At 41.4% G+C, this 23,574-nt stretch overlaps 1 protein-coding gene across 2 annotated transcripts in view; it reads right to left on the bottom strand.

Moving 5' to 3' along the window:
• The window catches only part of CAPN15 (calpain 15), a 90,482-nt gene extending 66,912 nt beyond the window's left edge, over positions 1-23,570 (bottom strand). The window contains exon 1 of one of the 2 annotated variants that reach the window (XM_053365600.1): positions 23,463-23,570. The gene's annotated coding sequence lies outside the window, so the exon portion shown is untranslated. The remainder of the gene's footprint in view (positions 1-23,462) is intronic. The other variant, XM_053365601.1, reaches the window with a different exon arrangement.
• Positions 23,571-23,574: the final 4 nt, after the last annotated feature.

The raw sequence follows: 23,574 nt of genomic DNA, 5'->3' as shown, positions 1-23,574 counted from the left end.
GCCATAGTCACACTTTACACTTTTAAGGATGTGTGTAGACACACAAAGACTCGTATAATTCACCAGGGAAGTAAACTTCACACTTTAAACTTTAAACATTGCTTGCCTAACCCAGGACTAGAGCAGAATATGCCAGCCTTAATAATGGTAATTTATTACTGGCTTTTCCTTCTAACAAATGACTCATAAATCTTGTTCATTAAGATTGTCACACTTCTTCCATACTTTCAAATACACCTATACAGTGAACTGTATTGAGATTGCCCATAACTGATTCAATTGGTTAAGGCAAACAACCCTATTTACAATGTTTAGCTAGCAAAAGAAGAGTGACTGAACGCACCATTTACTGCCTTAAACTAAAAATGGTCTGGGCAGAAGACCAGAACCACACTAAGTGAAAATTAGTGTGGCTCCTGTGTTGGGCTCAGGAAAAAACAGGTCAGGCTCAGTCACGGGCCCACAGAGGTGGCCTTTCACAAGTCACAGAGCTGGTGAAGACCCTCACTAGAGTCTGCCCTTTACATGCTCCCTCTCATAGGAAAGATCTCACCAATCTTAACCATGGTTAAAGATTGGCAGGTTTTGAAGCTGGTTAAAAATTCCAGTAACAGCAAAACACAATCAGCGCTAGGTATTACTAAAAACAAGTTTTCTGGAAATTTTAACCATTGTGAAGGTTGAGGGAGGCAAGGAAAAAAGGGTACGTGTAACCCCACAGCCCAAGACCTTAGCCATGTGTAAGAAAAAGCCACATTATGTCTACACACCAACTCATTCTTTCAGCTCCCATTCCTCATCAATAAATTGGGAACAAGTCAACTTCCTTTTGAACAGAATACACACATAGATAAGAACTATAAAGTTCTTTACACACTAAAGCAGCAATAATAATTGGCTTCCCCCATCGTTTCTGAAGTATAAAGAACCTGTATCTGCTTGAGAACTAAACCCTAGGGCTGTGTGTGCATGCTGGTGATGTTTTAATCGCAATCTACCCTCTGCCAAAAGAAAACCAACAGGTAAAGTAATATAGGTTCTAAGTAATTATATGCCTGTCTCACTGCAGTTTGTGTGTTGATTTATTGTTTGCACAGGGCTGTGAAGATGAAAAACACCTAGAACAGTGCTGAGCATTATTCAAAGTATTGGGTTCAGTGGCCTGCAAAATTCATGGGGGCCAGAGGGGAGGCTCCACAAAGACATGAAGTGGCAAAAATAAGATTTGCTAAATATTTAACAAGCAATAATGGGAACTGCAGAAAACATACAGATACACACATCTAAATAATATCTCTGCATTAGGGTGTGGGCAGGACCAACCCTCCCCATATAACTAAATACATCACTGCTTGAGTTAATCTAATTTGGGAGACCCAATGCTGCAACAACAATGGAAAAAGACAAATGGGGGATTTAACTAATAGAAACAAATAGTTAAGCACCTATTTTGCTTCCTTTTGTGGTTTTAACGCATAATTACTACGATTCAAGTGTTAAAGTTAATTATGCCTGCAAGAGCATTTCTAGAACAAATAAACTGATCTATTATGAAGCAATTTACTCCTTCCTATTCTCTGAACCATTTCCTCCCTCCCTTCCTTCCCCCACACAAGCACTTACAACAGATTAGGAGAAAGGAGACAGATAGGGAAGCTCTCCAGTCCCATCCATGCAAGGGGCTCTTCTTATTTCCTAGACCCAAAAGAGCATCCACAAGAGGAACACACTTGATTGCTGCCACTGAAGTCCCCACTTCAGACCAAGGCGGAAGCAGCAGCCAGCCCTTTTGTCTCTGTTACCACACACTCATCACTGATTACGAATCAAAGCGGTAACAAGCAGGCAGTACGGCAGGTCTTATTCGACTCTTCTCTACACCGGTACTGATTAAGAGCACCTGTGAGGTAAATAGATCACAGAGTTTGCTTATCCAGTAGCCTCCAAGACGAGATGTTCCCAAGTAGAGAGAGACGAGTGTGCCTTTCACAATGCATGCCAAGGGGGTGGGGCATCCCACTGGTCCAGCCCCTAAACCTAATCACCCAGCTTTGTCCAGGGCAGTTGTTAGCCAAGGCTGGGAGTCTGTATTTGCAGAGGCAAAAGCAGTAGGATGAGCCAAGTAAATACTTTGCCCAATCCCTTACTGTCCAAGGGTACCCATCTTTTCTACCTTAGGGACCAGACAACCACAAGGGCTTGCCCTGAGTGTGCACTTTCGGTACCAAAGCCAATCAAGAACATAAGAGAATAAGGAAAACGTTGCTGGATCAGACCAGTGGCCACCCCAAAGCCTATGGGAAGCCTGCAAATAGGATCTGAGTAAAACAGCACTCTCCCCTCCTGCAATTTCCAGCATCTGGTACTTGGAAGCATATTTCCTCGACATTGGAGGTAGAACATAGCCTTATCCTCTTTTAAAGCCATCCAAGCTACTGGCCATGACTGCATCTTGTGGGGACAAATTCAACCCTTTAATTAATAAATACTTTCTTTTGTCCAACCTGAATCTTCCAACATTATTTTTCATTGGATGTCCACAAATACTAGAGTTATGAGAGAGGGAGAAAAATTTCCCTCTATCCAAGTTCTCCTTGTCATACACAATTCTACACAGCTTTATAATGTCATATGTTACTCACCTTATCTCTAAAATAAAAAGCCACAAATGCTGTAACCTTTCCTCACAGGGGAGATGCTCTACCCCCTTGATCATTTTAGCTCCCCTTTTCTGAATTTTTTCCAACTCTACAATATCCTTTACAAGATATACTACACAGTGTTCCAAGTGCAGTTGCATCACTGTTCCAATTCCTGGAACGAATGTTAACTTTCCATTTGGGTCATTCCACATCAAATCAATGCAAAAAACAAGGGTTTCGCCAACCACCATCTCGGATTTTGATGAAACTTGGTGTACACCCTTTCCTTATGGTTGAAAGAAACCCCCTTAAATTTCCCCGTGTCTCAAATGGTTTTAATTTTATAGCACTTCAAAGTTAGGTGAAATCTGTGTTTCTGTCCCTCTTGCGATCCTTGGTCTTGTGTGCATTTTAATTTTTTTCTCCATAACCAACGATCAGATCTTTTTGAAATTTTACACAGAGCTCAATAACATGATGAGGATTTCAGGGAAAAATACAGCAGTACTCAAAAGATTTTATAAATGCCTGAAAAAATGTATAATTTTTTTTTGGTGGAAAAAAGAGGTTTAGAAAACCTAAATTTTCAGCGTAAGGGTACGATGGAATCAAAAGTTTTTGATGGTGAAAATTATTGCAAAGACGTGCTCTTTCTCAACAAAGAATAAAATTCATGGGTCTCTTATGTTTTTTAAAATTTTTTTTAAGTTTTTGGGACATCTTGGGGGGGGGGAATGGCTACTGGGTACAACTTCCCTACAATCCATAGCTGTAATAGAAAAAATTAATGAAACAAAGTTGTTCATCTTAAAATCTAAAATAATATTGGTTATTATAGGTTGTTGTTGTTTTCAAAAGTGCAGGCTTGCTTTTCAGTTTGGGGGTATTTAAAAGTATGAAAATTGGCTATATCGTGAGCTCTGTGTAAAATTTCTTTCAACCATAAGGGAAGGGTGTACACCAAGTTTCATCAAAATCCGAGATGGTGGGTGGCATGACCACGTTGAACTGACGTGGAATGACCTGTTTGCATGCGCAGAATGCCTTTCCTTCACTACTGACTGAGCAACAGCAGTCTGCCTCCACATATTTCAGAGAATACAGAGAAGGACCAAATCTCAGTGGTAGAGCACCTGCTTTACACGCAGAAGGTCCCAAGTTCAATCTCCCAGGCATCCCTAGTTGAAAAAATCAGGTAGCAGATGCTTTCAGTGGAGAGTCATGTCCAGTCAATTGCAGAATTAATCTGACAGTTCCCAATATTCCCAAGGAACATGATTCCCAGAGCAAATGGCCTAGTTCCTTGGGTTTAATTTCCAGAACACGCCAACAAACATTTTCACTAAGGCAGCTCATGAAAAAGCCCACTGCAATAGTCAGGTTTCAAGAAGAGGTGATGGTTGCTCTGTTCAAGCAAGCAAGAAAAGTTTGCAACATTTACCAAGGGACAGAAGTACCCTGAACTCATGTGGGCACAGTCATCCATGCTCTGATAACATCCAGGTTAGGTTACTACAATGCCCTTTATGAGGACATAATTCATAAATGCTGGTTCCAATTTAAAAATCCCAAAACTGAACGCCCACCTGCTCCTGGATAAGTCTGTTGTTGAAACCTCTGTGGAATGCCCCACCTTCTGAGATTAGGTGGGTGCTTACCAGGGATAGGGCCTTTTTGGTGGTGTCACCTCATCAATGGAACTCCCTCCTGATATCCATTCAACTACTGCCGACTTAATGGCTTTTATGAGCTAGGTGAAAACATTTGTGTTTGCCCAGAAACCTAATGGCTTCTAACCTGATTTACTGACTATTTTAGCTGCACTGCTGTTTTTAAGTATGTTTGTATTTACTGTTAACAATGTTCAGTTTTTACATGATAGTTTTATTTGTAATATATTGCCGATTACAACATTATTAAAGCAATATAATAATATTGTAATCCACACAGTGATCCATGGTGAATGGTAGGGAGCATATTTTTTAGAAGATAAAGTTAACTGCAATTGCAATAAGAATTTTAGGTGATAGCCTGAAAGACCAGAGGAAGCTGAACTGGAGAACTTCAAAGCACACACACCCTTAGATGCCCTGCCAATTGCTAGTAGCACTTAAGGATTCTCTGAGGAACTGGATACTATATTCTCAAGAGGGGAGGGATTGTCAAAACTGCATTACCAACACTTACATTTCACAAACATTCTGGAGGAGTGACAATCATCTTCAACACAGACAGAATCACAAAAGTGAAGTGTTTTGTATTCAAAAGCTGATCAGCACCAAGGTCAGGCGAGTTAAAACTTTTGTTTCAAACATAAAAAACAGCAAGCTCTCAAGCACAGAGGAGGTAAATAAAAGGCTCCTGAAACTTCTACAAGCACCAACTCACCAGCCACAGGTTAACTAGAACTGTTACAAGTGACTGCAAAGAGACACTGCAGAAATAATTCCAGGGCAGTGTCCAAATCAGACTGGATCATGGACGTACAGCACATATGAAAATAAGAAAACACACTCAGTTTCCTTGCTTGGAATGAGAACCACATGAATGATGGATCCTGCCTTCTCTTTAGAAAGTAGAGCAGGAGGTCTTAGCTATCGCCTTGTCATTCAACCCAGAGGTCTGATGAAGCCTTATGAATCCCGTATCCTGTACTTTGAGCTAATGCTGAGACCTTGTTCTGATTTCTTGAATAAAGCTTTCAGATTTCCTCAAGCTAAGAGCCTGAGGACTGCATCTGATACTAAGCAGGACTGTTCCTGCTTATGTTGTGTTTCTGAGGAAGGACCATAGCTCAATGGTAGAGAATCTGCCTTGAGTGCAGGAAATCCCAGGTTCAGTCCATGATGACTAAAGAGAGGGTTGGGAGAAACTCCTGCTCAAAAACCCTGCTGCCAGTCAGAGTAGGTAATACTGAGCTCGGCAGACCAATGGTCTGACTCGGTATACAGCGGCTTCCTATATTTCTATTCCTATCTGAACCAACTTGCAATAAAACAAAAAAGGAAATTCTTATTAACACCTATAGAAAAACACTTTTGCTACCAATTTAGAAGCTGGAAGTTCATTCTGAAAGCTAAGCAAGCCGTCAGTGATTAAACAGAACCCAATACATAATTTCAACAACAACAAAATAAATAAATACTGTATAAGCCTGTGCTCTACTAAGCCAATTAACATTATTCCAATGAGGGACATCAGGGCACCTCATATTTTCCAGTTTATTAGCCAACTGTGCAGGGATTTTCTTATTTTAGTGTGCTATTAACAAAAGTGTGTGTGGGCTGGCATGGTTTGGCTCATTAGCTACCCGGCAACAATTTAAGCAGCTCCCACACATGCACACACACATGCACAAAGAGGAGGAGGAGGAAATAAAACCATCCATGGCCATGCTATTTAGCAGGGGTTCCCCCCTGCAGCTCAAGGATTACATTCAGCCCTTGGCCTAATTTCATGCAGGTGGAGGAAGCCTGGAGGAGAGAAGCAAGGGAGTAAAATAGAGGGAAGAGCCAAAACGGACGGACTGATGGTGGGGAAGAAGCTCTCTGCAAGTGACCAAAAAACTGGCAAGAATGGGGGGAAATGGTGGGGAGGAAAAGCCCTCAGCAAGTGGTCAGTTCAGATCTCTGACAAGAGTGAACTGTCCCTTGAAAAGAGGGGTAGAGAGAAAAGAAGGTGTTAGAAAGAAAAAGTGGCAGCCTGCACACTTTTAGCTCTGGTGTGACTATCTGCCAGAATACAGCCTGCATTAGAAAACTGGTTCCCTACCCTACACCGTCTCTACAGGGATTTCATAAGCTAGAAATCTCAACTTCTGGAGTTTTTTGCTCCTGTCCCTTATGACACACCTTCACTGTTTCACCTGGTCGCAGAAGAAGCAGCCATTAAATCAGCTCCATAGCCACAAATGTTTCTTAAGTTGTTGAAACCAGATGCATTATATGATTGAAAGCTTTAATCTATGCAGTGGGGGTGTGCTATTAAATGCTACCAAGGCTTGACAGGAGAAGTCTTTTTAGGAGAAATCTTCGTACAAAAAAAAGCAACTTGGCCCTGCGTACTATGCTACTGCAGTCTTTAAGATCCATCTCAGGCTGTAACCCTATACATACCTGCAAAGATGTTGGTCCCACTGAAATGAACAGACATATACAGGATGGCACCATCGAAGTCCTACTTTGACCATATAACTCACATAGGTTCATGAGTTCATCAAAACCATAAATTAAATTACATGACACCTAATGCCCAGGTGGCTTCCACGATCGAACCTTGCATTCAAATGCAGCAATGATCTGTGATCAAGCCAGCAACTTTGAACCACAAACCATGTTTGAAATAGGCTAGCAAGCCAGTATTTATGTGAGGTATGGTTGAATGTATAGTTTTATACAATATCTGGACTGAAAATAGTTATGGCAGCTACTCCACTTTGTTTGTTTCTTCATATTGTTGTCAAACCGATAACCCTGAAGACAGGCAAGCCTGCTCAGTTCCTTGATGCAGTTCGGTCTTGGTGCACTTCTCCTGCAATAACAGCACAGCTCTCATCTGCTACAACTGGGTGCTGATTGGGTAAGCTACAGACCTCCCCATCTGAGGCTGTGCCAGTCTGTTCAGAGCAGCACTGTTGCTATTGCACATTCGCAGCCAAGAGATAAACATGACTAAGAGCCAGGCACAGTCTTCCTACAATATCTGCTGCACTGGGTTGCTCATGATTCAGCATTCAGGAACTCTGTACCCTGCCAAGAGCAGCCAGGGCAAAAACACAAGTAACAAGCCAACAAACAATGAAGCCAAGTATCAGTGAATCTGACTCCAGATTTGGCCTTGTAATGTTAAGGGATATCTATGACTACTACACCTTTTATTTATTTTTTACACAAGATACTGCAGTAGGAAATCAGTTTTCCTCACTGTAGTTATTTTACTTCTTTTGTTTGTTTTATTACTTTTTAGCACATTGTTTTATTCTGGACTGTAATACAATTTGTTTTTTTAATAAAATAAAAAGGCAGTACGAATGAAAGGCAAACCTTCACTTGCAGCAAATACAGCTTCTCTCTAAAGAAGGCAAGTTAGAGTTTCCACTTTTCACTGAGGTAGTAACACTCTCTCTGGGCTACACCGTTTCAGACTGAATATCCTCTGTACTGTACACAGAAAGCTAGCATGCTATGGAGAAAGATTTGGCATGCTGGCTTTCTATTTGCAGGAGTATTTATGAATGCTGGAGCAGTCAGTCATGCGACAACACACACCTCGTCCAGTCTAAAGTGATCCAGCCCAGACGCAAGGTTACTATCTCAGTGAGAACTATGCCTCAAATACAGACTAGACTAGAGAGACAGACCAGGGTCTAAATTCCAACTAGACCATGAAACTAAGTAGCCTTGGGCTGGCATCTGTTTCTCAAGATAGCCTACCTCAAGCAGTTGTTTGTGAGGTTAAAATGAAACTTCTGCTGCTTGAAGATAAGGTGGACCAAAATGTGATAAATCATAAAAGTGATACTTTGGACCATGACCCCAAGCTAAGGAAGAAAGGTGTTATTTCCTAGGACAAAGTATTGTACAAAACTAGGGAAATATTTCATAGCTGAGGAGCTACAGATGAAACAGACTTGCAGAAATTCAAATCTGTTGTTTTTTTCCCTTTCTCACTTAAATTTACCCACAAGAGTAAAAGTAAATTAAATCTAACTTGCTAAATTCAGTAATGCTATGCTTTTTCCAAGTCTCCAGAATCCAATATGATCTATCATCAGAAATGGTTCATCTCAGGTGCACTTGTGATCAGCATTCATAGTGCTGAAGTTTAGAGGGCAACATGACCATACATTATTAAGGAAGATAAGGAAAGCGAACATAGCAGTAAAAGGTGTGTCTTGTTCTAAAGCAGCACAGTGTTGCCAAAAAGTCTGTTTATGAAGTTATGTAAGAGGAAATAGCTTGGGGCACCAGCTATGCAAACAGGCAGTATGAGAAGAAATAAACAGGCTTCTCATTCGCAACACGAGCTAGTTTATGGAAGAGTAATACACCAAATTCTCTTGGGGGGGTGAACAAGGAACAGATACTAGTCTAGATGTAAAGCAGCAGTGGCTGCATCAACACATGCAGCAGAATGAGGCGAGACTGAGGCAGCAGAATGGGCAGCACCAATTCTGATTGAAAGTTTCTTTAATGCTGGCCTGTGTTCGTTTTGTTAAAAATCTTTGCAAGTAAGAAGCTAACGCAGCAGGGAGAAAGATTCTAACCACCCCTTTGCACCCTTTATTTGTTTTCTAGGCACAGGGTGTTTGTAATGTAGGAAAACATTCAGACAAGTCATTCCCTTAATTGCAGTCTTAAGTGGCACAGCCCATCCTTCCACTTTATCCTGCTGCATGTCTACATGGGAATTTGTCATCATCTCTTTATACTTCCAACAATCACACACACACACACCCCAACTGCAATTTAAATATCACATGCGGATATTTATTGCACATATGTGCTGTTCTTCTTTGAGGACAGATGTGGCACATAGAAAGGTATTTCGTATCCCACAACCATGGAACACTCACTCTTTAGAAATTCATTGAGCCCAATTAGCTTTCAGAACCGGCTCAAGATATATTTTGGGGGAAATGTAAATGAATGAAATACATGGAAGGCAAATATATTTTCCCCCAAAGGAATCCTTCACATTCCTAGGGTTAGGCTACACATACACACATAAGATCACCCAGCCTCACAGAGACAAAATCTCCAGTCTCCATTAAAACCCTCACACAGCAGATGATCTCATAAGATCAGGCATTATTCTTCCTCAGAATTTGTTATCAAATGGTCTTTGGAAAACTCAAAACTACAAATTTGACAGTAGTTTGTCTTGTCTATTTGCAAGGAAGATGCCAAGATTCATATGAGCCATGCTGCCCATCATAATTATTGTAAAACTGCTCTACATCCTTTAAAAAGCACATATGCTTTACTTTTGCCTCAACATACGTATGAAGTAGGTAATGAATATCCCAATTTTACATACATAGTAATGAGACTGAGAATAACTGATCCGGAATTGAACCCACTTCTTTCAGGATTACTTACAGGACCACACTGGTTCACAGCTCTGTTTATGTCCATATCTTGTGTACAAAGCTATACTCTGTTCAAGACAGACTGATGCCGCCAACAACAACTTGTTTTACAATACACTTTATGAGGTAGTTAATATAATAAAGAAACCTCGTTTCTGATCCCAGTGTTTCAATATTGCTGTCACCTCCCAACTCAAATCGTTCACTATGTTATAATTTCCTCCTTGCTGTCCTAGATTTCAGATGGTTGATATCTCTGAGAGGGCCGGTCTCAAGCTGGCACAGAGGTAAGGTTAACTTTAGACAGAGGAAGGTGACAATTTAATTAAGAACTACCATATGCATACAAAATGGAACAGAAGGCTCCACCTACCACAAGCATACCATCTCTCACAAAAGCAAGAGAAGGCTTTTCATATTGGTAATCTCTCTCTCACACAGACAGAGAGAAATCCTAAGTACTATGGGCTGAATACAAAATAGAGGAGTGTTACTTCATTAAAACTCAAACAGTGTATTACAAAAATAAAGACAATAGGGTAAAAAAAATCCCAAATACATCTCCCAAAACAACCAAGTGCAACTGAAACCACACCTTCTTCCAGGATAAGGGTCATATTCAAAGCAGGATCGTATAAGGGCTCTAGGAAGGTACTGGTAATTACAACTCATAAGGGTCATAGATAGGGAGCCACAGGTTCTTCTTGGCAAAGCAAGTTACTTTCCAACAAGTCACAACATGAAAACAGGATTGATAGTATGTAGAAGCCCAATCAGTGATAACAACAACAGAGACTGGTTAGTGAGCAAACTGTTACCACCACCAATTAGTAGCAGTGCTAGGTGTGAGCAGAAGATAAAGTGAACACCTGTGAGAGGGAAGAACATCACCAGGAGGCCAACTAGTCAGTTCCATGGGAATTCATTTAACAGTAGCACAGGCTTTGCAACCATGGGCCCAGCAACCAACTTCTCCCTTTCTATACTAGATTTTCACACATCTTCATCCAAGACTAGATGGCAAGTTCCTACAGAAAACCACTTCCCCACAGGCATCAAACAAATAAAACCAGTTAGTGCCCAGCATACTCGATTAGTTCCTGGTTCACTTGTGAATCAGATTCAGAAAGCTCTGGAAGACTCTGCTTGCTTCTGTGATAGCGAAGATGAGCAGATTACAGGTGGATGGTTGCAAGATGAAGGACAAAGAGCCCTAGATTCCAACTAATGACTGGTGGCATGAAAACTCACTTCAATGGAAAACAAAGCTCATCCTAGCAAAACACTTGCTACTCTGCGAAGCAAAGGAAGAAGAAAATCCAAATTGTCCAGAACAGTACAAGATCAAAGTGAATGAGGTCTCTATAGCTCAAGCCACTGGGGTTTTTTAGGGGTGGGGTGGGGCAAAGGGGTCAACCCGTTATGCTGTGGAAGAACCAAATTTGACTCTGAGTGGCATAACCCACATCAGTCTATATCCAATTAGTCCCTCTGCTACTCTTCCTTGTATCAGACTGCCCCTAAGTATTCCTCCCACATGCTGGCAGGTAAAGCAGCAAATAGAACCTCAGATTCCTCCCTTTTATGGCCAGCCACTTAAAACTTATCCAATTCAATGATGCTTGCCTGAGCTGGTTGACCCAAGGTCTTATATGCTCCCATAGCAACACTCTGGTGCACAGACAGCACAGCTAAGGTCACCTAACAGCAAATTGTGGTGAAAGGCAAGCAGAACACAGCACACATATACAGGAGGTAGATATCGGAGAAAGTGAGAAATAATTCCACAAAACCACCCATTCTTTGCACTGTTCTATGAGACGTCAATACAAATGGGCTTTGAATTCTGGCTGACTTTGATATTCTTTGGGGCACATTTTAGCCTTAACTCCACTGTATCAATGTATGCGGTGGACTATGGATTGAAGTCTGGTCTTAACTAGAAAGTAGTAAAGGACATCCCGGTTATATTTTATAATAATATTAATTTATTACTTATACCCTGCCCATCTGGCTGGGTTTCCCCAGCCACTCTGAAAAGCTTTGGCTAATGCTGCTTACAGCAGGCTTGCCTTTAGTCATCAGCCTTATCCAAACTTCTGTATCTACTATGCGGTTCTTCCCACTACATCATCTACATATTTTCAATTAACCCAAGCTTGTTTTATTATGCCATCATTTTAAAATGGTTCAATAAAAAGCATCCTCTTATCTTTTTTGCATGTCTCACTCTAGGTATACCAACAACCACAACCAAATTAGAGATCTGCTGCTTGAGATACCCTAAATATGAACTTTTTGTCTTCTTGGATCTCTTTTTCAAAAGTCATCATGTACAGTGGTACCTCGGGTTAAGTACTTAAATCGTTCCAGAGGTCTGTTCTTAACCTGAAACTGTTCTTAACCTGAAGCACCACTTCAGCTAATGGGGCCTCCCGCTGCCGAAGCACAATTTCTGTTCTCATCCTGAAGCAAAGTTCTTAACCCGAGGCACTATTTCTGGGTTAGTGGAGTCTGTAACCTGAAGCGTATGTAACCCGAGGTACCACTGTATATAAAATATGGGTGCAGAGTTGTGTAACCAATGCAATTAATGGCAAACATCAGATTATATGCCATGAGACTCAGAAAGGTTCATGCAAAACACAGTTATGTCTAAACCTTGATCTAGATATTATTCGTGGAGTCCGAAGAGAAGAAAAGTACTGGAAATTCAAGGTGATACAAAACAGGCCTTTCTCTCATCCCAAATTCATTATTCAGATTCATTTTTTTAAACAATTGCGACCAACCCTCACCCAGAAGGTCTTAGTAGGTACAGCCATTTTACAAGGATCATGATCTCAAAGTAGCCCCAAGCTAACACAACTCCGAACAATCATCCACATCGCCAAACATATGTTTCCCTACAAGCAACTGCTGATGTTTTTCAGAGGGGAAAAAATTCATTTGAAAAGTTCATTAGTAACAATGAATGGATGCCAACTGCAAAATAGAAAGTTTGACCATTTCAAAATGTTTAGTTTTGTTTACTAAACAAATATTTCCAAGCAATTTGGATGTTTGGATGTTTTCATGAATGTGTGCACTCTTATGTAAACTTTCACCTACTGTATGCAGTATCTAGTTGAGACACCTGTACTGCAGGGCCCTCAGGGGTCCCTTCCAACTCTACTATTCTATGACTCTGTGCTAAACTAGATCTACAGGGTGTCACAAAAATGTAAATTGATTTTTTTTGGATGCAAATTACCCAAATTTCCACAGGGTTCCCCCCCCCCCAGAAAACCCACATTCCTGGCAGCTTCCTACAGAATGACAACGATGTGTGGGTGTGGGTGCATGTGTGAGAGAAAGTGCCAAGGCCAGCAGGAAGAACAGCTGGCTCCTTCATCAATGAGCCACAGGGCTGCTAGTTCTTAGAACCGCCACTACGGCAGAATGCTTCATTTCATCTGGAGCATGCCTTCTGTCCCTTCCCAAGAGTTGAGGAGGACAATATACAGCAGGTGTGGGTTTTCCTTGTCACCACCACATTGTTCACTTTTCATAAATGTCTTCTCAAAGATTGAAAAAGAACAGAACTACAGTCCTAAAATTCAGCAACTCCCAGTAATTGAAGGCTTGATATCAAGTGAGTGAGTGAGTGGTGAATGTGTAAATCCATTTTAGAAGAAAACCACATTTGTGGCTTTTTGAAGAATAATAGAACTGTAGAGTCAGAAGGGACTCTGAGAGTCATTTAGTCAAATTCCTTGCAATGCAGGAATCTTCTGCCCAACGTGGGGCTCGAACCCATGACCCTGAGATTAAGCAATCATGTCACATTTAGTCCTCAGTTTCTGATGCACTGAGTTACAAATCAATAAATAAGAAGGGGAGTGACAATTTAGACTAGATACAAGAGTTTAATTTTAATTTCCCAAACACTCTGTGTACAAGGTAGCCAATGCTACCTTGTTCTTCTGGTGTGTACTCCTGTTATGATACAGAATTTCATTCTGTATTTCTAATCTGTTTAAAAGTGCTTCCCAGAGGAAAGCAGTAAGCATTTTAAAGTCCAGTCACATGCAGCTGTAACGAAGCTACACCCCTCCAAAATAGTAGAATTAGCTTGCCTCTGCTTGCCAGAAACAAGTGTTTCCTTTATGGAAAGACTGCTACCCCATCTCCACTGCAAACAGCAAACTCCCCTCTCTTGATTCAGCAAGCTGCATCTAGCTACAAGGTCTGTACTTGCTATCTGCTAGTAGTAAAGTGTTTTTTCAACCTGTATTTGCAAGTTGCAAAAGACACAAATGGACAAGAACTCAAAAGCCAGATTCGTATCAATGTTTGTTCAACTATTGTTTTAAAGATGGGAAATAGAAGAGTGCAAGGGAAATAGAAGAGTGCAAGGGAACAAGTTACTCTCCCTTCCCCATGCCCTCTCTTGTCTTCTTTCAAATGAATAATACTTAGCACACTTACATAGGGACTGATATCTTAAAAGTGCTCTACTTACAGATCAGCTAGTTAATGTGTCACTTGGCAGAGTATTTATAAAGATTTACCTTCCTTGTAAACCTTATTTAATGGGGGCGGACAGATTTTTCAGCAGCAAGAGAATAGGGTGGAGAAGCCTGTTATCTTTTGGAGAGATAAGGCCTAGGCTAGCCTGGTAATTAGATGGGAGACTACAATAAGTCTGAGGCTTTAGCTGGAATGCTGCTCTCTGGACAAGGTGAGCCTTCAGGAAATGTGTTGTCTGAAAACTAGTACGATGTATAAGTGTCTCAATTATTCGATTATAAATTCACATTTCAGATATCAGATCAGCCCCAGGCAGTAGTCCCAGGTAAGCCACAATCTCTTAAGCTTCAGTTCTCCTTCTCCAATACTGTACAATGTCACAGGGTTATTGTAAAGCTTATTAGACTAAGAATAATTTGAAAGATCCTGTAAAAAAAACACAAATGAAAATGCAGAAAGAAGAACACAAACCCCTGAAAATGCCTGGAAGGAACCCATGAAACAGTCTGAAGTTAGGGATCCTGGGTCATTTCTTACATTTGCACCCCTTTCCTAAATAATAGAATACCAAACACAGGTATTTATTTATTTTATTTTTATTAGAGTTATATACTGTCCTTCATCAAAAGATCTCAGGGCAGTTCACAAGAAAAAAGACACAAGAGAAAAGCAGAAAAAAATAGTCAAAACAGAAGCAACACACATTTTAAAAAAGCACACACATTTAAAAGGCTGTAGAATATGAATCCACCAAAGGCATGGCTGAAGAGGAATGTTTTTGCCTGGTGCCTAAAAATATATAATGACAGTGCCAGACAAACCTCCCTGGGGAGAGCATTCCATAAATGGGGGGTCACTGCAGAAAAGGCCCATTATTGTGCTGTCACCCTGCAGACCTCACATGGAGGCGGCACTTGAAGAAGGGCCTCAAATGATGTTCACAATGTCCAAGTCGGTTCCTATCAGGAGAGTTGGTCCTTGAGGTACTGCAGTTCTGAGCTATTTAAGGCTTCATAGGTCAAAACCAGCATTTTGAATTAGGCTCTGAAACTAATTGGCAGCCAGTACAGTTGGGCCAGGATTGATGTAACATGCTCAAAGTGTCCTTCCCCAGGGAGCAACCTGCCCACTGAATTCTGCACCAGCTGGAGATTCTGAACCATCTTCAGAAGCAGTCCTACATATAATGTGTTACAGTAATATAACCAAAAGGTTACCAGAACATAGATAACGAAAGTTAGGCTAACCCTGTCCAGAAAGGGGCGCAGCTGTGCCACCAGCTGAAGTGGATGAAAGGAACACCATGCTGCTGAGGCCACCTGAGCGGCAAGGAGTACGCCCAAGCTATGTATCCGCTCCTTCAGAGGTAGTGTAACCCAATCCAGAGCAGGCAACCTCTCATCCACCTGATCTAGGGAACCACTCACTAACAGTGTCTTAATCTTATCTAGACTGAGCTTCAGTTTTTTGGCTCTCATCCAGTCCATTACCTAGATAAGACAACCACCTGGCACATTCATTCAGGTCCTGGCAGATGTTGTTTCAAAGATGGGTAACATCAGGTGTCTTCAGAATATTCCTGGGACCACAATAGTGCTTTGTTTAAATACAAATTTACTTTGAACCAAATGTGAATGTAAGAAACATGGTTTTATTGTCAGCAGCTATTTCTGAATAACACTAAACTATGGCCTCAGATGCAGAAGGCTACAGGCTCAATTTCTCACATCTCCAGTTAAAGAAAAGAGCTTTGCTGCTTTGTAAGTAGAGCTGGACTAGATGGATCACTGGTCCATTTTTGTACAAAGTAGTTCCATGCAGGCAAACATCTAGAACTAAACAGCTGCAAAAAGAACAAACAAAACTATTTCCTTGAAATGGCTTCATAGCCACTTGGATACAAAAAAGGGCAATGTGATCTGAGGGTAGAATTTTTCAGGTTTCTGTTTTCAAAAAACCATCGACTATGAACATCTTCCACACACATACCCTTCAGCAGCTTCCCAGATAATGGAAAAGCCTCCCAGGCTTAAAGCCAAATACTAGCACTAAGAACCAGTTAACTGGGAAAGCCACAATCTCCCTTCTGCCAAATCAGAACAGCTTCCCAATCACCGAAGTTATGTTAGCTAGATTTAAAGCAGAAAGCATACACTGCCCCTGAGCCAGACATCAACTTGCCTGCCCTTCTAATTACATCAATATAAATGCATTATCTTTGCTGTCAAAAGTTTGGCTTTCACTAAAATAGCAGCAGACTTGTGCAATGTAAAACTCAAAGGCGGGGGCTGCAATCTAGAAATCCTTTCTTTAGGCCAATTGCAATCTGGATCCTACTCTGTTCCCCACAAGCCTCTTCAGTCTCACACTGATTTCGGAAGAAAAGCCTCTGTGTGTCTAACAGAACAATAGCAATAAGAGAAGCAATAATAATGCACAGCTACTCCTTTCCATTCTTTTCCTGTGTCAGGAAAGAGCACTTCAGCACTTGGTATTTCCCTTCATTGAAGCTTCAATGAATGGGAGACTGGAGAAAGCAAGTCTACATCCGCTCTCCTTTTGTCTCCTTAACGGTAGCCTAACCATCAAGCAAATGATAGTGAATGCAGGTAAAAACAAATATTCTTCTTAGAAGGGATTAGCTACCCAGGAACCAGCCCCACTATGAGGCTAGCATACCAAGATATATTAGATATAAAGCTAGCCTGAAAACAGCAAGTCACAGGTCAGGACAACACAGGAAAAGCTTATTGGGATCTCAATGAAAAGGACTGTTTAAGGGCAACCAGGAACCCCAGCCTTGCTAACTAACTACAAGCAGGTAGGGCCAATTCACAGAAGTTTTACTATTTATTTGTATTCCACACTTCAATGAGGCGAGACGATCTCTCCCTTTGATGAAAGCAACCCTTAGCACTGGTACTTTATGGCAATCAGTTTTAGCTTATAATTTTTAACTGCTACCTCCTGCATCGTTTTTGCTGCATTAACAGCACCAAAGTGACCTATCCAGGGTGCAAGCCTGGGCAGTGTGTATGGAGATCTTGGGCCGCACACAGGACAAGACCCCCCCCTCCTTGGCATCACTGATGTGGTCCAAAGGAAATGAAAACAATACATTTTGCATCAGTTTGGCCAGAAGGAAGCATACCCCGGTCAATAACGCCATGGTGCACCTGCAGCAGCACAACCTTCATCTGCCCCAGAGCTGCAACAAAACATGGCTCTTCCATATTGGTATTTACAGCCACAGCAGGTAGTATAACTCTCCAACAGTTTGGCTTCACCCCCAAAGGCACACTCTTCCATTGTCTCACGAGACAGACAGACGTCAACCAACCACAATCCAAAGGAAAACTGGCATCCAGACAGGTAGCAGCACTTGAAATTCCAAATAAAATGAAAAGCAAAAGGTTTCTTGGCGAACAGGGTTATCCACAGGCCTGGATCCAGCTATAATGGAGAGGTGCCTGGCTACTACTACCCTTCCCCTTGATGACCGCAGTGATGTCAGTGGATAACTGAAATGAAGAGACTATCAACGAATCTGGATCTTAGGCATCACGGAGTTCTGACCTACTTTACCTACACACCTGTCAGCAACAGCAAGAGTGACTAAGTGGTTAAAAACCTGAACTAGAAATGGAGAAACCTACGTTCAAATCTCTACTCAGCCATAAAGTCCACTGAGCGAACTTGGGACAATCACTTCCTCTTTCATCCTCACAACAACTCTATGAAGTATGTTAGGACATGAAATAATCAAATATGCCACCTAGAGCTCTTTGAAGGAAGGATAGCAATAAGGTATGAAAGGGGAAGAGGGACGAGACACCAACAATTTCTTCCTTTCAGTGCCACAACAAGAGTTCAAGTACTTTATGGCATTTCCATACATAGAATTGTAGAGTTGGAAGGGACCACAAGGGTCATCTAGTGCAACCCCCTGCAATGGAGGGATCTTTTTGCCCAACATGTGAGTCTTTCTTGCATTATGTAAGAATCTGATAAATTGGGAGAGAACTCAAAAAGAAAACAAAATGTTCAGTGCATCCAAAGTACAAATCACATTTATATAAGGAACTAATTTAACCTCAGATGTGGAATGCCCTTTGAAGTCCATTGTTCAGGCTCTGAATCTACCCAAATGGCACAGTTGCTTGTTGTTCAATGTAAGCAATCTAAAAAGGAAACTGAATGGAGAAGCTGGAGCTCTTTCCATCTCTAAAAGGTCCCTGACCACTTCAAGCCCAGCTTGCTTCCCTTCTCGTAACAAGTCAGTATTTTAATTTACTTCCAAATAAGCAAGCTTAGGATCAAAGCTCCACCGCGTTAATGGGGCTTATTCTGAATTTAGGCTGCATAGTTAACTAAGCTTAGTACAAATGACACTTAAAGCTTAAACACAGCTTAGGCACTAGATATGTTTCATGGGTCTATGAAATGTTTTTTTGCCAGTTCAGGGTTACATCTTCTGTACTCCCTATTTAAAAGAAAATACCAGGGAGTGGGGGAATAATAATAAAGAATGAATGAATCACATTGAAAACATTCTTCCTATATAATTCAACAAGCAATCAGGCTATGCTGGCGATTAAACCACTAGCCCAGAATTGGAGAGAAACAGGGTAGACTTTGTCCAAAAACAAAACAACAAGACAAAAAGAGGTGAAGACCTTCATGCTTCCTTCCAACTCTACAATTCTATAGAAAAATATCCAGGTGTACTATGAGTAGAAGTGTCAGAAAAGAAACTAAGACAGAATCAAAGATTTCAAGTCATTTTTAAGAAACAAAACAAAACAAAATTCTCACAAAGCAAAACCCATTATACAGTACTGTATATGCTACAGCCAGACGCACAATCAATAAATGCTAAAGGGCCAGGTTTTAAATTTTCAAAGCAAGAGAAATGGAGGACAAAGAGGAAGCACGGTATTCCACTATAATGCCCAAGATGCAGCGTTCACTACACCCATAACTATGCTGACACTATGTGAGCACCACCACAAATCAGGATGGTGCCACAACAACACATGGGCACTGCCTCACTGCTGCAGGGCTCTTGTAATGTTTGTTTTTATTTAGAAGAGAACAGACACGTCAGACTAAACGCTAGGTTTAATGGTATAGGTACATCCATTAATCACATTTGTATCCTGCACTTCCTCGTAAGAGCTCAGGACAAGTCACATATATTTATCCCTTTTTGCCCTAACAACAATTCTGTGAAGTAAGCAAAGCTCAGAAACAGTGATTATGCTTAAGGAGACACAGCTGAGCATCGTCAAAGAGCAGTGATATGAACTCAAGAGTTCCTGGTCAGCAGTTGAATGCTGTCCACTATGTGACTTTGGCTCAAGTTCAGCAGAACTCATCTTGAACTATGTAATCACTGGTGCTTTTGGATTTCCACCCCACTACCCACCATGCGCCATTTATGGCTACCTGCATATTTTCTTCATGACGTATACATTCACTGTTCCTTTTCACTACTGGAAAGCCAGGGAAAAAAATGCATTTTGAGAAAACACGCAACTGAACACACACAGTGCCTTAGTTTACACAGCACACTAAAGCAGCTTTGTATGTAGGGATGCATAAGTATTCAGTGAAATATATTGAAGATTTACACTGATCACAACTTTGAACCCCCCTGCAAAAAGCCTACCCAACAAACTTCTCATAATGCACCATTACCACATATCTGAACAATATTCTGCAATACTAGCTGTAGGAACAACCAAGGCAAACCAGAATTTGTTTAAAAACAGATTGTTGTCAGTGTTAGAAAATAGCCAGGTGTGTTTTGTGACTGGTGCAGATCCAATTGCGACTACGTGGAGATCTCTGGATACCGGGTTGGCGACTGGGGAAAGCAAAATGTCACTTAGAGAACGATCTGAAAGATTTTCCTTGAAGCTTGATTTTTTTTTTATTCTAGATTGTTTTGTTAGATGTTTTAACCACTTTGATATTCGTTCTTTAAAATACAAAGTGGCATAGAAATGAAAACAACAACAAACCCCACTAACGGAACAAACAGCGCCTAGGTATGCCATTGTGGCGACCGTAACCTAGGCTCAAGGTGCAATTTGCTGATTAGATTATATATCTGAGTTTCTAACACTGATTGTTGTACTGAGGTAGCATGTGAGAATACTAAAACTGGCATTAGAAATCAGCATATCACCCACCCACTAAAATTCAGGCATAAAAGACAACAGGTCAGGGATAACAAGGCATTTCCACCAACTGCGGATTCCAGACCAGAAACCTAAACTTCATTCATTCAACCAGAGACATTGTCCCCTGTCCAGCACAAGGACAGGGGACCAAGAAACTTATATTGCACTTCTGGCTCTGCCACTGAGTCACTGTTTGACCTTAGACCAAAACACTACTTCAATCCAGTGCATCTGTTTCCCTGTCTTATTGGCGCCAGCAACACTTCCTTGCCTCAGAGCAGGATTTCTCCTGTTTGAGAAATGCACAGTTCTTCAGAAGAAACTATGATTAACACTGTTGTGGTACAATTAATAAAATTCATTAAAGAGTAGAGCAAGGATTCAGTGCAACCCTCAAAAGTGCCTGCCTTCTAATTTATAAGATGTTTTGAAAACAAATATATACAGTCATCAACTCCAAGAGTCTTCAAAAGGATAGGCATAAAAAAACCAAATCACTGAGAACACTTTACACAAAGACATTCACAGACATCCTAGACAACCAAGTGCATATTTAGATATGTTTGCATCTTACTGCTTCCAAGTGCTTTTTATTCCAAGGCTTATTTCGGTGATTAAAACATGTTGATTTCCCAATGTTCTAGGGCAACTTCTTTTTTAAAAATTTAAAGATTGACATACATTCATATTTTCCTAGAAAACCACACTCTACTCAGCATTACTCACATATATAATGCATAAGAAATTCTACAGGAACCACTTCCCCCTCTGACTTTTTGTCCATCGATCTCATGTTTTGTGCCCCTATAACAGTACAGGAACTCCAACATGGATAAGCTCAATGGGGGTAGGGAGGAGAAAGTAAAACTCATTTTCATTATTGTGACGCCACACAGCATTTTTAAAGAAACCACCTTCTATGCTTCAAACTGTTATCCAGGGGTTAGTGTTTGAGTCAAAGAGGGCAGCAAAGAGGGGAGAATCTCTCCAAGATATGACTAGTTCAAACAGGATTTTAATTTATATAAAATTACACTGCTTAATATAAAAGTCTCTAAATTGTTTACTTGAAGATTAACAATAATGCAAGAACATTCAATAACATTTCTTAAAAACTAGATACAAAGTGCAACTGTATATCACTAATAACATTGAGTAGCTGAGGTCAGGCATGCGCCAAAGCGCATCGCTAGTTAGGAGTCCCCTCACCATTGCACTCCAATGGTTGTCTAGAAAGGTGGGCAGGAGGGCGAGAAAGTCTCACACCATCTCAAAACTTCCCAGGCACTCCACAAGCAACATACAGAAGACCTGGGGAAGCACATCCCTCACTTGATGAGGAATACCCCGAAAGGTTGGAAGCAGTGGGAGATATGATGCACACTGCATTGTAGCAGAGAAGAACTGAGAACTAGGTGCACATCAGAATGGGACTAGGAAGGGGACCGGTCCCTCGATAAGTTAATGCTTGCTCTCCAAGGCTCTGGGACAGTCTCTCAGATCAAACCCAAAAATGCTTCCTCAGGCACCCTCAACCAGTTAAGGGAGTCTGTTGAGAGGCCCTTGACTCCTGGACAAAACCGTCATCTCCAAAGTGGTCCCTAACTATGGAACAACCTCCCAAGAGAAATTCTTCTGACCCAACCCTCTTAATAAGTTTTAATTTGATCAGACGGTTTTTTAATACGTAACTTCCAATGTTATGTTTTTCATCTGTGAATTCTGAAATAGTTTTTACAACAATGTTTGTGTCTGCACTTGTTCTTGTGGTTTTCATGATGACATTTTAACTATTTGTCTGCTTTTTATTGTTAGCATTGCATTTTAAAAGCAAAAGAAAAAATCTTGTGAGCCTTTCTCCACCTCAAATTTGATGATGATGTTGATGATGATTAGTTTTAAGAGGCAGGATATAAATATTAAAACAAGCAAAGCAAACAGAGAAGCAGCAGCAGCCTCTGGGCCAAAAGGGGTGTGTGCTCACATTCAGTCTCAACCTCAGTGGTGGTGGTGTGCCCTCTGCTGTGAGCTATTTATTCATTTTCTTCCATTTATATCCTGTTTTTCTTCTATCATGAAACCCAAGGCGGCATACATGTGGCTTTCCAGGCAGTCTCCAATCCAGGGACTAAACAGACCCAGAACATTAGTTCCATTATTTTTGTTTTGTATTTGAAATTCATATAGTGTTCCACAACATTAGGGCTCGTTTGAGCACCTTCGGCTTCTAAACTGGTGTTTTAATTTTGGGGGTGTGACAGGCTTTATCTTTGCTGTTACCCATGTTGCTTTTCATTTCACAGTGCATGCCTGACATTCGTTTTTTTATAATTACTGCATGCCAATTATGACAAAACATGTTACATGATGGGGTGGTCCACAAATACTGTTCAGCCAGTGCGACGAAGCAGTTAATAGCATTATATAGACTATGACATGGGAGAACAGGGTTCAAATGCCGCCCCCCACCCCCCAACTCTGTCATGAAGCTCGCTGCATGACCTTGAGCCAGTCACCACCTCTCTGCCTTAGCCTACCTCACAGGGTTGTTGTGAAGATAAAAGTGAGGGGGTGGGTGGGTTAGAACCATGCAGGCCACCTTCAGCTCCTTGACAAAAAGGCGGGGATAGCAATGTAATAATAAAAATGAACAAAACCCAACAGATACAGCTTACAACAAAATAAATGAATGAACCAAGAACAGAAGTGGGGCTGAGGGGGGAAAGCGGATATCCCTCTTGGGGAGATTATTATGCAGAAGGAATGAGGAAGCTTTTATTTTTATTTGTGTGTGTTTGACTATCTCTCGCCTCATTAAAAAAAAAAATAGGGAAGGGGCGACTCACCTAGCCCACCACCACACGCCCCCCCCCTCCAGTACGCGCACGCGCGCCTCCCCCTCACTGGGAGCGCGCCTTCCCTTCCCCCACATTCTCTGCCCCCCCAACTCACTCTCTCTCTCGCGCGCTCTTTGGCGTTCTCTCCCTCCCTCCCCCTCCCCCCCCGCGAGGGTTGAGCGCTCAGACTGACCGTTGCTGAGGGACGCCCCGGCGGCGGCGGCGGCGGCTTCAACGACTGTTTGCTGGCTGGGCGGCAGGCTGACCGGTTTCCTTTCTCTCCCGTTCTCCTCAGCCCCGTTTCC

Source organism: Podarcis raffonei, chromosome 14 (genome assembly GCF_027172205.1).
Source record: "Podarcis raffonei isolate rPodRaf1 chromosome 14, rPodRaf1.pri, whole genome shotgun sequence".
Taxonomy (NCBI): Eukaryota; Metazoa; Chordata; class Lepidosauria; order Squamata; family Lacertidae; genus Podarcis; species Podarcis raffonei.
This window is presented reverse-complemented; position numbering and strand designations above follow the sequence as displayed.